The following is a 17,717-nucleotide window of genomic DNA, read 5'->3' as shown; positions in this document are numbered from 1 at the left end:
GCATGAGACATTCTTAAAACTGCTAATGAGAAGGAGGCATTATCTTAGAGCAAATGTTAATGTTCTGTTTTGCAATGATGCAGACATTCTCCCTCATCAAAATCAATTCTTGGATCTAACTCATAAATCTCCTGAAAAGGGACCTCCAGTGCCTTGAGACAGAGATAAATCATACCGCGAAGACACTGAACCATGAAATGATTCTGTTAACATGTCATCTGTCTAGAATATATTTTCAAATCTCCAACAGAAGGGTCTAAATTATGAAGGGAAGGTGGCCTAGCAAAGCTGGTAATCTGGGAGTTGATATTTTAACCTCTTCCATCTGCTGCTGCTACTTAGGGGTGTCTGTTTTGGCAAAATATTACAAAGTAAAAGATTCTCAAATACCATTACACTTAAGGTTTTTAAAGTAAAGTAGGTCCATAAATTCTTCAGACGATGTTACCTTGTGAGAAATGTTACATCACCTCGTTACTATCTCTTAAGGTAGCAGTGATTTGAAATTTTGAAAAGAAAAGTAATGGCTATGAAAAGTCGCGTGGTAAAAAGATGAAGATTGTACATTGTAGTCTGGAAAAGGTGGGTGCATATAGCAGTGTAAAGCAAGGATTTCAGATCATGTTGCAAAGACCTTGTGTTTCAGGTTCTTTCTCTTTACAATCCAGTTATTACAGAGAGGTGATAAATAAAAAGCAATTTTCTAAGTTACACTGACAGATGACCCTAACAGAAACTGAACCACGTTCACCTCTCATGTCTGTATCAGTCAAATGTTGCTCTCCTGAAAGCAGTAGAAGGCACCTGTTTTAAAAGCAGTTGGTGATAAGAAATGGTTATTTTATTTTCTAACCCATGAAAATGGAGAATTAAATGAAATTTCGTGAAATTTTTTTATGCTTATTAATTCATTTTAAATAGCCAGGAGTGGAATGGAGTTGAGCTTGTGAGTACTCATTGAATGGTCATGTCAAGAGAAAATGTTTCACTTCAATAGATAGTGTGACTGTGGACCAGTCATATGAGGTAGAGGAGCCAAAATATTTGTACCTTCACTTTATTGTATACACTGTGGAGCACTTGCTGTACTACAGGTAGTTTTCATCAATCTGAACAGGTAAGAACTGTTGAGGGGTCATTATATTTTGGAGATAACATTCAGATACTAACATAGCCTTTTGTATTGCAGCTGGCTTTACCAACTCTTGTGATTTTGCCATCTGCATTGGTACTGACATGATACTGATATATCAAGTAGCCTATGCTGTTTTTTGGAACAGTAAAGAAATACAAGTATGTGTGATAGGACAGTAAAGCTCAGAGTTGATTGTGTTTGTGAAACAAAAGCCAAAGGAATTAAAAGAATTGTAGTTATTTAAAATGAAGTGCTTGAAGTAATTAAAGGAACATGCTTAATACAGTCTTAATGATGAATAATTTGACAGCAGGTACACAAATTTCAGACCACAATATTGTTTATTTCTTAAGAGGAGTGTGAAATACAGTTACAGCAATGTGACCAAACTACTTCAAAAGACCAGATTCTGCCTACGCTTATAGGTAGGGCATCGTGATATCCATAAAAGCTATACTTGTCTGAGGAATAATTTGACATTTATGTGTTACATTATTGTGTGATACATTGGTCTTTCATTACTTCGTGATTGTATTTTTATAGAAAATTCCAAATACTAAAATTATAAGGTGACATGTTACCTCTGAGAATATTGTGGAAGAGTCTGATGAGCAGAAAACAAGGTCCTAAGGATCCTCCTTGGTTTCTATATGAATAGCAAAGCAATTCAGGGATAGAGTCTGATCTGTAGGTGGAAAAGAATACAGATCTGTGACTGAAGATTGGAAAGACCACTACGAGTTCTTCAGCAGATTACAGACCTATCATAGAATCTTGAACAAGTCAAACATAACTAGATTTTCAAAATGACTTGGGTCCCTAAGTATGTTGTTAGGTAGCTAGTGGGATTTCTGAGAAGCACTTCTGTGTTTTGTTTCTGTTAAAATTCTTTTAGTCTCCATTCTGAGTTTGATTTTTCCAGAGTTTGGGATCACTGGTTTCACAGAAAGTGAACCATTGATGTGTTTTTTGAAAATGTCAGTAAGAGTGTGTCCTTGGCTATATCTTCTTCTACAGAATCACAGAATGGCTGAGGTTGGAAGGGACCTGTAGAGGTCATCTTGTCCAACCCTCCTGCTCAGCCTGGGTCACCTGTAGCAGGCTGCCCAGGACCAAGGCCATACAGCTTTTGAGTATCTCCAGGGAGGGAGACTCCACAACCTCTCTGGGCAACCTGTGCCAGTGCTTAATTACACTCACAGTGAAAAAGTGTTTCCTGATACTCAGGCAGAATCTCCTGTATTTCAGTGTATGCCCATCACCTCTTGCCCTGTCACTAGGCACCACTGAAAAGAGCCTGGCTCAGTCTTCCTTACACTCTCCCTTTATATATTTATATATATTAATACTACTCATCATGAGCTTTCTGTTCTTTATGCTCAACAGTCCCACCTGTCTCAGCCTTTGCTCATGTGAGAGGTGCTCCATTCCCTTAATCAGTGTTGGTGATCCTTTGCTGGACTGTCTCTAGTACCTTTGTATCTTTCTGATATCTCTCCTGCCCCGAACTGGACATGATACTCCAGGTGTGGCCTCGCCATTGCTGAGTAGAGGGGAAGGATCACCTTCTTCAAGCTGCTGGCAGCACCACTCCTAATGCAGCCCAGGATACCATTAGCTGCCCTTACCCCAAGGATGCATTGCTGGCTCATGTTTCAACTTGGTGTCCACCAAGACCCTCAGGTCCTTTTGTGCAAATCTACTTTCCAGCTGGTCAGCCCCCAGCATATCCTGGTGCAGGACTTTGAATTTCCCTTTGCTGAATTTCATGAAGTTTCTGTTGGCCCATTTCTCCATCCTGTTGAGATTCCTTCCTTCTGGATGGCAGCAGAACCCTCAACAGCTGCTCCTCACAGGTTGAAACATGAGCAAGCTTGCTGAGGGTGCACTCTGCTACATCATCCAGATCATTAATGAAGATATTGAATGGGACTGGACTCTGCAGTGACCCCTGGGGTACATCACTAATGATGGATGAATGTCCCGGCATTTTGTTTGGCAAAGCATGTATTAATTCCAGTTTTGTGCTATGAAGATACGTTAATGTTGTTACTATCACATAGTCTCACAGTTTGCAACAGTGCTAAAATGCGCCAGGGCAGGGCCTCTGCCTTTACAAAAATGTATAGGAGTTATTCATTCCTAATTCATTTCTAACAGGTATACAAACTGGTAAAAGTCAAATGTATCATAGGGTTTGAATATCAGATTCAAATAGATTTGTGCCAGAGTTGAACTGCGTAATGAGTGCTGGTAGTAGTATTACCTGCATTACGTCACCTGTGTCTAAAAATCAGAGAGCAGTTTGTGTCTAAACCCATACCAAATACTTATGTATAACTAGTCTTTTAAGTCTGGCAGCAGATCTAAAAGTTGAAGTGTATGCAATTAGCAGCCATGCCATAATAAAATGGGGTCTGTTCTCCATTACCTTATGACGTTTTAATATATTTGAGAAAGTGGTAAAATAGTATAAATATTTTTGTACACTACATAAGACAGTAGAGAATCAGTCTTAAAATTAAATCATCTTGGTGCAATTTCCCTCCTTTTTTTCGTTAGCTATTAAGTTATTGCAGAACTTACATGCAACTGTTTCTCACTGATTTTGTCTTTTTATTCCCTTTTGTAAATTGTGTACAGATAGAATTGTATTTTGCAGATGCCTTCTTTGTTCAGATGTATTCATAGCCTAATTTCAGCAAGTAATTCACGCTCTGGCTTGTTGTTGAATAGTCTGTGGTAAGCATTTACTATTTCAGCTGTGAGGGAAGACTTTGTCTGCAGAGTATGTTGCTGGGTTTTGATGCGTTAAGTCTCTCCTCCAACTGGCTTTCTCATGAATACATGCGATTACAAATAGAAGGTTATTGTTTTATATGTATATTCGTTGGTGCTTGTTAAAAACAGACTGTTTCAGCAAACATTACTGCCAGTATTTTTTGCTAGAAAATTCATGTGAATTAAACACAGAAGAGCTAAAATGTATGCAGCTGAAATTAATTCATTGAGAAACTCAAATGAATAATCATGAAAATAAACATGCTCAGAACTCAGCCATTTTCTGAACAAACAAAAAAGAATCACCTCTGATATTCTGTTTTATTCTCTGTGTTGCACTCTAGCCCTCTCTGAACTCCAGGTAGAAGCTGAGATGCCTGACAGATGTTTTTAGTGACTCCATATGCAGTTCATTTCATGCATTAAATGCACATAAGCTGTTTTAGTCAACCAATTTCTAAAGTAAATTATTACTTTTCAAAATCCACTGCATAAGTAATAACAGACTGCTAAGATACAGTAAGTGGTGTTTTGTTTTGCTCCAGTGGAAAATTTCATGCTGACAAGGTCAAGCCCTGCAGTCTGAGAGCAGTCAAGTGATGAAAGACACATCCAGGAGGAGAGATGGTGGATGGGCATCTACTGACTGTTGTCTTCTTCAGAAGTGAGGATTTGAAATGTGGCTTAGTTAGATTTAGGGGATAGAGCTGAGCCACAAAGTCATGCTTTTATTATTGTAGACTAAAAATACATTGGTTTTAGTGTGCTTTCAAAACTGCTCCCCATTTCTTGACAGAACTACAGTGGCTAACAGTATTGTCTGTAGCTGTCCTAAGGCATAATACTGTGAGGGTAGCAGAGTAATCCTTATGTGTAGTAGTTACTGTTTTAAGGAGGTTCATGGTACAGTGCGTGGTAAACTGGAAGTTGCAATGGAGATGATGTAGCATGGCTGAATTTTTTTAGTGCAGCAAAACACTTGTGCTCTGCATTTAAAATGAGTTTGAAGATGGTGGGAAAATCAGTCAGTTATAAATAGTTAACAGCCAATTTTCCACCATTCAGCCAAGAGAACAGCTTCCTTCCAGGTAGATAATTCACATGCAATATTGCTTTGCAGTAAGACATTTAGTGTTCAGATATTTTTATGTGATTGATTAATATACTTTGTTACGGAAATAGTTTCTTAGGATAAAAATAATTGAGATAATCTGGGAGTCAAAATACTCAGTAAAAAACTAGGTAGCTACATTTGCAACATATAAATCTACATCATTACCAGACATTGCTGAAAGGCTGCTGATGCCTTATTAGATAAGGTTTAGATAGATTACCTGCAGCACTAAACAATTTACCGAGAACAGAAAATGGGCTTCCAATACTGTCTAGAAATGAAACATCACAATTATTTGAGGTACTCTGTAACCTTGGCAACAAATGGGAGTGGTGACATCAGCAACAATTATGTGCAATTTTTGTCTTCAGTTTATCACCAAGGTAACCAGAGCAGGTTTCTCTGCCTGAAATTTTAAGAATGTCTTGGTTCAGTATTAAGTGAGCATGCGTGAAGCAGACTATTTAGGGTCTGTTAAAATTGCATTCTGCTTCCGTTTCAAAATGGTCCTTCAGGATTTAAATTGTGTAAATTCATGGGGGTTTGTGGGTGGGTTTTTTCCCCCCCTTTTTCCTTTCTCTGAAACAGCTGCAGGCAAACGAAGCCTTAGTTACTGTGTTAAATTCTCTGAATACTGGAAAAAAAGGAAAATTTAATTCCTCAGTGAGTTTCTTTTGCTGGCTCCAAATACCAAGGGCGACTGCACATAGAGGCTGGAAACTGCACTTCGTTACTTTGGGGGATAGGACTCACCCACAGCTGAGGACACACGATGTACCCGCATCTAACTGCCTTGAGGGAAACTTTGCACTGTAGCCTAGGTTCACAAAAGACTTGCAGTCACTGCTGCTTGAGGAGGACAGCGGATGAATGCTTCCCTTTGACTACCTGGCTGTGAAACATCCTTAGGCAGCCTAACTCACCTTTTGGTTGTGCCAGTAGCATGATATTCATCTTCATGCTTAATCCAGAGAGGATTTTTTTCTGCAGTGGGTCTTGGGGAAGGTAACATTTGAATTAAAGCCTTGTTGCATAGTGGAAAAACCCATAGTCCCCTTCATAATTGCTCTGTGATGGGAAAGTTGTGTGAGGTTGGTTGGAGCCATAATGCTGACAGGGAGGATGTTCAGACCACATGGCCTCTCACCTATGTGTGACTCAGTTTTAGAGAGAGGTATTTTCCTATGAAACAGTGATAATGCTTGTTCATCATTAATGGAGATTAAAAGCCGGGGGGGGGGGGGGGGGGGGGCGGGGGGGAGGCTGCACAAAAGTTGTTGCGCTTTTTTTTTTTTTTAAGTCTGGAACACTATCTCAGGTTAAAGCCTCATCAGCTGACTACTTAGAAATGCATGTGTAAATTTGCATTCCTAAAACTTGCATATTTTACCTGTGATGTTTACTTTGTCAAACACTTCCTTCCCCTCCCCCCATCTTTACTCATAGGTTCCTGCACATGCAAAATATATATTTGTGTTCTGTTGAGTTATTGCACATTCAGCTTATGATTTTGCAGGGCAGTTAGTGTGGAGGCAACTTGCCATACTTGTACCTTACAGATACATGTCAGAACTTGATGTTTGAAGGAAAATAATAAAATTCTGTTTTTGTTTGGAGTGTAATCCTGAAGAAGTGAAACTGCCTTTCAAGCCATTAGCCCTAGGTTTCCAAAACATACTTTATAGCCTGTGGTTAATGTTGGAGTTTAGTAGCCCATATCACTTATAATGAATTAAGCCAAGTAAATTAAATTAGATTTTTGCATGAAAAAAAAATCTCTTCACATAATTTGGTATTGCAGAGAGAATAAGGCACCTCATACATTTCATAGTACCAGAGACTTTCATGGGATGTAATTGAAAAACAGATGCCTTTCTCAGAAATAGGATATTGATGTTCATGTTTGTAAAGGAATTAATTCACTGACTGATAGAAGCAGAGGAAAAAGAAAGACGAACTTTTTAGATACTAGCCACATTCTAGCAAGACTGTAATTATCCTCAGGATCATAATGAATGTGCATCTGTTATTTTATTTTTGTAATAAGTCACCAAATGCACGTGTGCTTTGCCCTCTAAAGTAATTTCCAGAAATATGCAATAACAAATAATCACACTATTTGCAAACATATTTGGTGAAAAGGAGCTGTGCTTTGAAAGGTATTGATTTCCTTGTTACTGTTATCAGTTTGATTAATGTTAAAATTCTATGCAGTGTATTTAATCATTACTCATGATTAGTGCAGTAATAATGCACTACACATATCTACACATTTACTATTAACAATTAGTGTAATATTTCTTTTCTATTACAGGTGTAATCATAAGTTAGAACTCATAAAAATTTTAAAGAAATATTTATTGGAGTAGACACTGGTTATAAATCTTTATAACTACAGTATTCAGGGAGTTAATAATGATTTCAGTGGGTTTATTTTTATGATAATGAAAGGCCATTTAGATTGCAGTTGTATTGCATCTTCTCTCAAGAGTTCCTTCAGGAGGTGCAAGTTTTTGCCAATGTTGGCCAAGAAAAAGTCCCAGGCAAGACATCAAATACTGCATTCTGTGCAGAGACACCTCATTTTACATATGAATAAACTGAAACATAGTCAGGTTAAATGACTGTGTGATACTAGGGTCACAAAAGTTACAGTAATGTTCTTTGAAGAAATAACAGGCAGGAAATGGAGAAGAAGGGAAAAAGAGGAGGAAGAAAGTGGTAAATAATGATGAATGCCTGGTGAATTGTTCTGTAAGTCTGTTCTGTAATAGTGTCAGTATTTATATGAAGCTAAATGTGATCGTAGGCACGTAGGGATACAAAGCAAAGGCCATGTTCAAGGGGTGGTTTTCAAGGTGCTGACTTTGATGATAACTTAAGAATCCTTGTTGAAAATTGACTGAAAATGAACTTGCTGTGTGAAGACCTGAGTGGATAAAGCCCTGAGAAATCTGACCTGAACTCATAGCTGACCCTCCTTTGAGCAGGAGGTTGGAGTAGGGACCTCCTGAGGTCCTTTCTGGCCTGCATTAGCCTGTGCTGTGGTAAAAGGTTCACTTCATCCATGCAAGTGTATAAGGGCAAATTCACACAGTGAACAGGATAATTCACTTACCCGGTCTGACCAAGACCATTGCTGGACTAATGTGTCCAGTGTTATAAGTAACCTTTCAAACATAGCATTGAAAGCGTACAAGCAGTATAAAACTAGGTTAAAAGACTGAAAAAGAAGCTAGTAGAACTGTTCAAAACCAAGTGAATTTTCCAGGAGAGGTGTAACTATTTTTAAAGAGAACTATGTTTGGGTTATTGAAATAGAGTGTCAATATTTTTATAGTATACCCAAAAGAAAGTTAGGGGCAACTTGAGCATAGCCCAGCTTATCTTTATGGGTATAAGCTATTTAAGACTGGCATTTTAATCAACATGGCAAATGAATGCGATCCAATGACTGAAAGTTGTATTTGTAAAAAAATAAAAGATATATCTAGGGGAACAGGGGAAGCAGCTCTTGTGCTTTTGGAAGGGGAGCACTTATGTGTTCTGTGCAAACCTTGCTTCAGTAGCTTGGGGCAACAAGGGAAAAGAACATTTCTCCTCTTGAGAGAGTTTATGTCTGTGCTTTGGCATCCAGTACCACAGCCTTTGAAAACATTAGGAAAAAAGTAGCAGTAACAGCTTTCATCTTCCTACCTGGCTGACTAAAGTGATTTGGCTTTACGCAGTTTATTTTGGTTAAATTAGCCAAAATGTAACTTCTAGGTTTCTTCTTTCACAGTATAGATTATATCAGATTCCCTCTTATCAGACTGTTCACATATTAGAACAAGTGCTGGGTAAAGATGTTCTGAATTAAAATAAGATAGCTTTATTGGGCAAGTTGATGATCCATGATCTGTTGCTAGCATGCAAACACGTCAGACTTTTACAGGCAGCATCTGCTTGAACTGTCTGGGGAAACAAAAAGAACAAAAAACGTCTTACATTGGAACAAAAACAGAGATCTGACTTGTTGAAAGTGTAATTTTCTTCTCTGTTTACCCATTCTATGTGTTATTTAAAATAGAGTGCTCATGTCATGTCAACATGTATATAATCACCTCATAATTAACTACTGAGAGGCAATTCAGGAAGGAAGGAAGAATTGTGTTCCATATTGCACCCTGTATTTTTATTGCTGTAAATATATTTTACTTCTTGGCTGGTTTATTTTAAAATTTTGGTTTGGTGGTTTTGTTTTTTTTTTATTATTTCCTTGTTTCTTGTATTGATATTCAAATCTTACAGAACCTATTACAACTTTTTAAAGATTCTACAGATGCACATAGTGTCCACCCAACTCAAACATACAGTAAATGCTCTTTGTGGGAGCTCCTTTTGAGGAAAATTTTAACTTCTTGTTCTGTTCAGCTGGGAGGTTCTGAGTAGAGCTGTGTCAGAACTCTGCACTGCAGAAAAAAGCAGGAAAGACATGACTGTATCGTCTTATTGTCATTAGATGCCAGAAAATTTCAGTCTTTCCAAGAAGACACAAATGCATTTTTTCCCCAGATTTGTTGAGGAAATAGGTGCTTGCTTGTTGATACCGCCTGACTTTATTTGGAACATAAATAGCTAATGTTTTGAAGGTAAAACAGGGCTATGATTCAGATTCTCGTTCAGTGTCTAAATATTTATTATAGAAAAAGACAACTAAAAGTCATTTGTGTATCCTCAACACTTACTAACACTGCATTTTATACATTGTTTATGCTATGGTTCTGATTGATGCCTACTGGTTGAATCTTCCATTCAAAAAATTTATCCCTCTTGATTTTCACGTGTTCTATGATGCTTTAATATTTCAGCTTTGTAGGGTCTTTTGTCTCTCAGTGCATCACTAATTGCATTGTTACACATTACTTGCACTGTTAGCATTTCTTGCCTTAAATTTATTTTGACTACCTTCATCCTTTCCTAGATACCCTAGCTTATGTGAGTCAATATTTTCCAAGGGTATTTTCCACAGCTTGCCCAATTGTTTCAAGAGATGCATGAGTTTTAAGTTAGCATCTTACAGGCTTGTTGGGATATGGTCTTATTGATATCATTGTCATTTAGTTCTGAATTAGAAAGGTTTTATTTGAATTGCTGCCACAGGACATTTTTAATAATGAATAAATTCTTTGTGTTTATCATACTGTGTTTATTAGTCTTCACTCGAGTTACAATCTACAGGGATTCCTAAGTCATACAATTTTTTTTTAAAGCAGACAAAAATTCAAGTGTGTTAGAATAAAGCTTATTGGATGGAATAGGATAGGGAACAAATAAATTCCATTCCACATGTAGTCTTCATGCTCAGAAGGCATATTACCTTAAATGATAATTCCTTTTTTAAAAAATGGTCCTCTTACACCTCTTGTACATTTCTTTATGCTTCAGCATTTATGCAGTCTATTACTTCAGAATTTTTATAATGATCCTCCTAATGGTCCATTGGAAATATGCCACCATTAACTAATGTATTCCCTCTGTAAGTATTCATTTCTGAATCAGACTGGTAAGGCTAGCAGAATAATATCAGTTTTTACAATGCCATGAACCAGACTAAACTGAAAACAGTAAGCAGGGTTTGAGTCATAAAGTACAAATAAGGAGTAATCCTTGTTTCCTGTTGAAAATGCAGAGTTTAAGTGCTTGTTTTTATCAAGCATAATGATTGAATTCCATGTTCGGTACCAGCCATATCAAGCATATGGTAATAAACTTCTTTTACAGGGTTACTGTTAGGTTTATTTGTATTTCTGTAGAGCCTCAACTAAGAATAGGCTCCCTGTGTGAAATAGAAGGATAAGAAGGTGTCTTCCTCTTCGAAAGTAAGAGCTAAATTGATCAGACAAAGAAATGAAGGTAAAGAAGCACAAGTGGCAAAACCACTTCTGTAGTTCTGTGAAGCAAGTCCCCCTTTTTCATGGGAGTAATATAGTGACAATGTCTTATTATTCATGGAAAGAAGGGCCCCAAAAGGCATGTCTCAGCCAACTGGAAAATACAGGTACCCTTGTGTGTCCAGGACAATATGAAGCCTGTTGGCAGACTGACCATGGTATGACAACTTCTAGCTTTCCCAGAGTGGATCTGCTCCACTGGGCAGTGCCTTCAGACAGGTGGACTACTCAGGTCTCTTAAACTGGCTGATGTACAGTGGGAGTTTGAAACACAATTCAGGGCTTGCCCTTAGAATTTTATCTATGGGATTTTTACTTTTAGATTTTAACAGATTTTTTTACTTTCCAATACCGTTCTACAAAAACATGGTGTTGAGTATTTAATATTCCAGCTACAGAAGTGCAGTGTCTAGACAACACCATATGTATTTCACTCAGGCACAGAAATATTACTGTCCCATTTTTATTTCTTTGGCAACTGATATTCTCCTGCCTTGCAAATTCACAGAGCAATGGTTTTAATAGAAAAGCAAAATACTATATTGCAGTAAAGATGTGAATTGGTTATAAATAAAAATCTCTACTATTACTTCCTCTGTTTCAATTGCTGTTAATTTGCTAGTGCCTCTATAGATCTCTGAAACATTTGTGAATAAATGAGATGACAAAGCATAATTATAATTCAATTATGATAAATATTTGTTTTGAGGCTTGACCACTGGAATCCAAAGCTGTCCTGTTTTCACCTCCATCCAAAAATATTTCTGAAATAAAATACTTGTTTCTGTCTCAGTGAAGCCAGAAAGTGAAACTGGAAACCGAAGAGTAAATGACAGAAATAAATGATGCCTTGTCGAGTCCTGAAAAGGGCTAATGAAACCTTACAGCTGCCAAATCTGACTGAAACCAGTGGCCTGTGAATTGCAATGTTCAAGGGAAAAAGTCAAAGATAATCCAGATGTTCCCAAGCAGAACACTTTGCAATACTTCTTCATCCATTTTCTTTCTGTCTGTATGAAGTAAAAAAAATTACATAACAGATTTGTTTTAATACTTTTTCTGAAGGTTATTATTTGACCTTCAAAACAATTTAATGTGCTTAGCACGTTATTTCTGTCTGTACTCATTACTTTAAAGGTGACTTTTAATTTATCAGATATATACCATTTTGAAACACAGGATTGTTCATGTGAAGGAGGTTTCTTAGGAGGTTTCTTTTGACAACCTCTTTATATTCTTCCTGAAGCTCTTTTCTTTTGGCAATGCATAAAGTGAATCTTGAAAATCAAAAGGAGATCTGTGCGTAATTCTGGAACTGACTACCTTTTACCATTTATTTTTTATTCATTATTATGCTGGCTGATGAAATATTCTAAGCCTGGAGACTTGTGAATAAATCTTGATTTAAGTGTGTTTTAAAGAGGTAGTTGACACTTTGTTTATTTGTGAATTTGTATTTGTTTTGCTGCTGAGCCCATATCTCATTGTTAATCTGCTAAGTCACCTACTTATGGCAGCAAAATAAATAAGTAGTCACTTAAATTCACAAGCAAAACAGGGAAAATGTGTATTTATGTGTTACAAGATATATAGCCATAGTTCTTTTCTGAGAAAGAGTGAAAACAGATATCCAATTTGTGTTTTACTATATCAGACCCTGTTTTACAAAAAAAAGCTTTAAAAGTGGATTGGTATCCTTGACCCTTTCAAGTAATTAGGATCCTACAGTCTTTTACTTATAATTGTCTGTTTAAATTTCAACTCAATATAAATTTAGCATATGCTGTTGGATTCAGTAGTTGTGTACAACCTATGGAAAATAAAGAGCATCCATTCCAATAAAGAGGGAAATGTCAGATAACTCTGTAATTAAAAGATAGTAAAATACATAAGCGAGAAGAATATTTTTGTTTCAGCAGTGAGGCAGTAATGTCTTGTGTTCTGCTTCATCTTAACCGATTCTTTTCCTTTGGTAGGTTTTGATCTTGGTTGTTTAAAGCAGCATATCCTTGTTAGAATTCACTCACTTACATGTTACTTGAATAGATACATGCCCTTGATATTCCAGAAGATAAGAAATTGAAGTTGTATGTTAACAGTTTTGAACTAGACATTTTCACAAGGAAAACAGTCCTTTCAGAGAAAAAGCAGGGGGAGTGAAAAAGGAGAAACTGTTTAGAAGTGAATCAGTTGCTGGTGAGAAGGTGCCTGGAGAGTGAATTTGGGAGGAGCACGCTCCCTCTCCCATGCTCCCTCTCCCCCCTTCCCCTCGAATCTTTTCCTAGGGTGTATTATACCCTTCATTCTCACCAAATAAGGGTAATTTTGCTGATGCCCCCTACTTGTATAGGTAGAATACTATGATCTGGCATTAGTCTGTTCCCTTGCCTGAGAAAGGTTTATTTTGTAACTACTGAGCCCTAAGAAGCTGAAGATAATGTGAGGAGCTACTGCCTTTTCCAGCAGTCTCATATGCTGTGATTTGGTACATACAGTCTCAATATATGGTTCATGCCTTGTAGGCTGGATGGGCACAGGTATGCCTTGCTTATAGATCTGGTTAAGAAGACCTAAGGGACATTGGTGCCCAGTATGGTCAAGACTTGCACAATTCCAGGTGTTTTGAGGGAAGGATGTTCAATTGCCTTTGGAGTCCCCTAGATCAACTCATTGGGCAGCCCGTTCCTTTAGACCTGGAGTTGTTTTGCTTAGATGCCGTGTTTCTGATATTGTTTCCAGTTTTGTTGTAGATCCTGTATTCTTTCTGATCTTCTGGTCTTTTGAGGCAATGTGCTGCTGTGGTTCTCAACCATGGAGGCTTCATGCAGCAGCATTCAGATTGATGACAGCTTTCCACTGACCTAAAAAGCAACTTCAGAAGCCTGCCTCCATATACCTGGAGGATTTTGTGCTGATTCTCCACTCCTGCAGGCACCTAAACTCTACAGTTTCTATCTTAAAATTTTACAGAGCTGAGTACAGTACCCTGCTTCCTGCTGAGTTGACTTTGGTGAAATATGTTACTGAAGTCAGTCAGAGTTGAGTAGCCTTTAGTAGGAGACAGATGAATGGGTTAGTGTTTAGGATTGGAATTTTTAATTCAGATCAGTGGAAACCTCTTAACTGATTTGAATGGGCCACAAACTGAGTGTCAGAGCCCTGTCAAGAATTGCCTGGTTATTTTTTGAGGATTACCCAAGGTGGGGATGCTCTGGAGTGGCAGGCCTTTAAACTTGTATGAGAATTTATCAGGTATTAATTAATGTCAATTTTTCATGTATTTTAATAGAAACCATTTGGTTTATGTAACCTTTTTTGGGGAAATCTCATTATTATGCATTGACTTTGTGCTTTTTCTGTGGCAGTTACACTTTATTTTTTGAAATATGTGTGAATGGTTAAATTGTGTGTATGACCTTTCTATGTATAAACCTAGACAACTGTCAGCAGAACTATTGTTTCTGCACTATGCTGGAAAAATAATTCACAGCATGTGTGTATGGGGCTGTGATTGCCAGAGCCTGTTCATGGTGACAGGTGTTGGATGTTCATCTGTTAATTTCTCACTAGAAACAATGTGGTAGGCTGATGATGCAATTTGGTCATTGGAGGCCCTGTCTTGATATCTGTTTATAGAATGTATGGCTATGTTTACTGAAGTAGTTTAAAAAACAGTAGATGCATTTGCCATTTAAAAAAAAATAATCATAGCAGTATTTTAAGATGAAAATATTTGTTTTCTTGTTGCCAGCAAATATCTATTATCTGTGATCTGTAATTAGGCTCACAGCTTAACATAAAGGATGAATGGTGCTCGCTGAGCTGCATCATTGGCCTTATTGTGGTAAAATGACCGATTTTGTTTTGCCAGCTGTGACTTTGGAGGCAGTCTGAATGACAGGGAACACATAAGGCTGGACAGATTAAAATATTTCCAGCACATAACTGTGTGTGTATCATTCAGAATTCAGCAGCAGTTCTTGCTTGATAAGCTTGCTAATGTCTTCATGTTCTGAGGAACATTGTGCTCCTGTATGTTGGTGTCTTGTACAGGCTCAATCCTGCAGTCCTCACTGAAGTAAAACTCCCAGTAAAAACCAGCATCAGTATGACCACACAAAGCACTGAATACAAGGGTAGAAAAACTCCTTACAAGAGCAATGCATCTGCCTAAGGAAACAGAGCGTGTAGTTCTGTGACTAATTATGAATTATAGAAAGAACTAAAGGAGGAAAGACACAAGTTGGGAAATAAATGGTTGATTACTCATCTTGCATCAAAAGAGGACATTTTCAAAAGGCAAGCCCAATTATACCCACTTTTTGCAATAATATTCATATCTACTCAAAATTTCCATCACTTACAGTAGAAAATAAGACTATATTGTCCTTCAGCTTCTTACATATGCGGCAGGGATGATTGAAAGGTTGCATGCAGAGCATTCCAGTTTTATATGAAAAGGGTAGAATAAGTTCTGTCAGCAAGTTAACAAGAGGTAGCTTTTTAGTTTTTCTGTGAATGTGTTCAGAGTACAGCAGAAACAGCCCAGTGTTGATGAAATCTAGTGATGTTGGCAGATGCAAGTCCACAAAAGCCATAGAACTCCATGTGTTGCATTTAGTGTGCTGACAAAAAAGCTTAAAGTGAGCTACCCTTGCACATCTGGCTTTTTGTGTTACCCTAGAACTTGAGGTTGAGTCCTTACTGCAGAAAGCTACCTCTGGAGGTGCCATGGAAAAGTGTTTTCTGCTGTCACCATGAAAGAGTTTGTGATGTTTTAGCCAAAGCAAAGGTAGGAAGCTGACCCTCTTATGGCCCTTTCTGGAAATTGTTTATGGACATGATGCCAGAAAGTAGTGAGCCGATTTTGTACTTTGTAGTTATGTAACATATTTCTTCAAGCACTTTACAGGTGTTAATGAATTAAGGTTGTGGTCATGTTTATCAGCTCAGTTTTGTAGATGGGGTACCTGAAGCATTGATTTAGTGACATAAGTACAGAGGACCACTAATTCTATGTTTTTACTACAAAGGCACTAAGAATAACAGTATCTTCTGTCAACAAATATGAAAGTATCAAGCTCAAGAAAACATCTGTGGAGTTACAGATTCCATGGTTGTGTTGATTTGGTACATGGCATGCTCAGCCACCTCTTAAGAGAGTAGCTGTTGGTGAGGTCTTGGTAGCTTAGTAATTTGTTGGGCAAAACATTTTCTGTGTGGTTAAAAACATGACTGTATCCACCAATCACTAACCCACAAATAACTAAGTGTATTTCCTGAATGACATCTGCTCTGCTGGTCTGTTCTTCTGTGATGAAATTCCACCTGTTTCCATCATAACATCTGCAACTAATTTAAGTGTCTATGTCTTTTTGAAAAAAAGATCCTTGTGAGAGTATTAAATAGAGCCTCCAAACCATATGCGTTTTGTGAGCTCCATTGTTGCCACCATAGAAAGACTTTAAAAACTGTGAACAGAAAAGACGAAACTACATATTTCATTAATAGTAACTGTGCTTTTGAAAAAGCAAATTACTTTGCAGTGGAATTCAAAATTTCACAGCAAATATTCAGTAGACAGTGCTGGTGTAATTTTAAAAAGAAATATATTACTTCGCAGTACAATAAGTTGGTTTTATCAGAATCCAAATTGTCAGATAGAGTGCCATTCCTGCAAAATAAAGACTAAAAACCTATACTAACCCCAGTTGGCTATCCCATAAAGTTTGCAGAGTTCATGCATGTGGGATGTGTGGACTGATAACTATTTTCATTATAGAGAAAGAGGTTTTTTAGATTTACCTTTCTTTGATGCTGGGATTTTTTGTGGGAGTATCTCTAAAAATACTTCTCTGTGGTTTTTTATGCTTGTAAAAAATCAGATTCTATGATGTACATGAACATACAAGCCTGGTAAATGAAAGACAACCCTGAAACATTATTGTCATTTATAACTGTTCATATTTTTTTCTAATGATAAATTTGATAAGTAATGCACATCTCAAACATTCTGGATTTCTTCACTTCATGAAGAAAATTTTGTTCCCTGAGTCTTCTGTAATAAAAAACTAATAACATAATCATCCTAGAAAACATGTCAGCCTGCAGTGAAATTAGATGACTGCATTTGCTTTCAGTAAATACAGATGAACAAAAATGGTCCATCTATTACAAAGCCACATTGTAAATTGGGGTTTTTTAAACCATTTTGTTTGGTTTTTCTTATTAGGTAATTGTTAAATGGAACTACTCTTTGAATGAACATGGATGAAAAATTCAAGAGTACTAAACAGATCAGCACTAATTTATGTTGTTTATGCTGTTTACCTTTTTGTTTTGTGAGACGTTTCCAAGCCTTGTCATGCTGTGAAATGTGGCTCCAATACAAACAAGATGATTCATGTTACAATCCAGAATATTAGTGTTTCTGTTGTAGAGTGAGTCTTACTGTTTGGGTTTTTTTCCTGCCAGTTCAGTAATATTTGACCCTTTGCACTGAGCCCTCAAATTCAGCAAAAGACAAGCTATCAAGGTTTCATAAAGCACAGGTTTAATCTTAAAAAGTTAAATAGACTTCAATACCTGTATTAAGTTGCAGAAGAAACCTCTGGGAGACAACAGTATAATATAGTGTGTGATTCGTGAACACTTCCTGCTATAGGTTGGTCCACTTAAAATCTGGTCCACTTAATATGACCTATGGGCCTTGCTCTGTATGCTTGTATAATTTAACTGTAACAGGAACAAATAG

The 17,717-nt window shown here is 37.2% G+C and overlaps 1 protein-coding gene across 16 annotated transcripts in view; it reads left to right on the top strand.

Moving 5' to 3' along the window:
• UBR3 (ubiquitin protein ligase E3 component n-recognin 3) overlaps positions 1 to 17,717 on the top strand; it is a 333,487-nt gene that overhangs the window by 180,516 nt on the left and 135,254 nt on the right. The gene's annotated exons all lie outside the window — the stretch shown is intronic.

This window comes from Falco punctatus (assembly GCF_963210335.1).
Source record: "Falco punctatus genome assembly, chromosome: 8".
NCBI lineage: Eukaryota > Metazoa > Chordata > Aves > Falconiformes > Falconidae > Falco > Falco punctatus.
The sequence above is the reverse complement of the archived record's forward strand: the minus strand, read 5'-3'. Positions and strand labels throughout refer to the sequence as shown.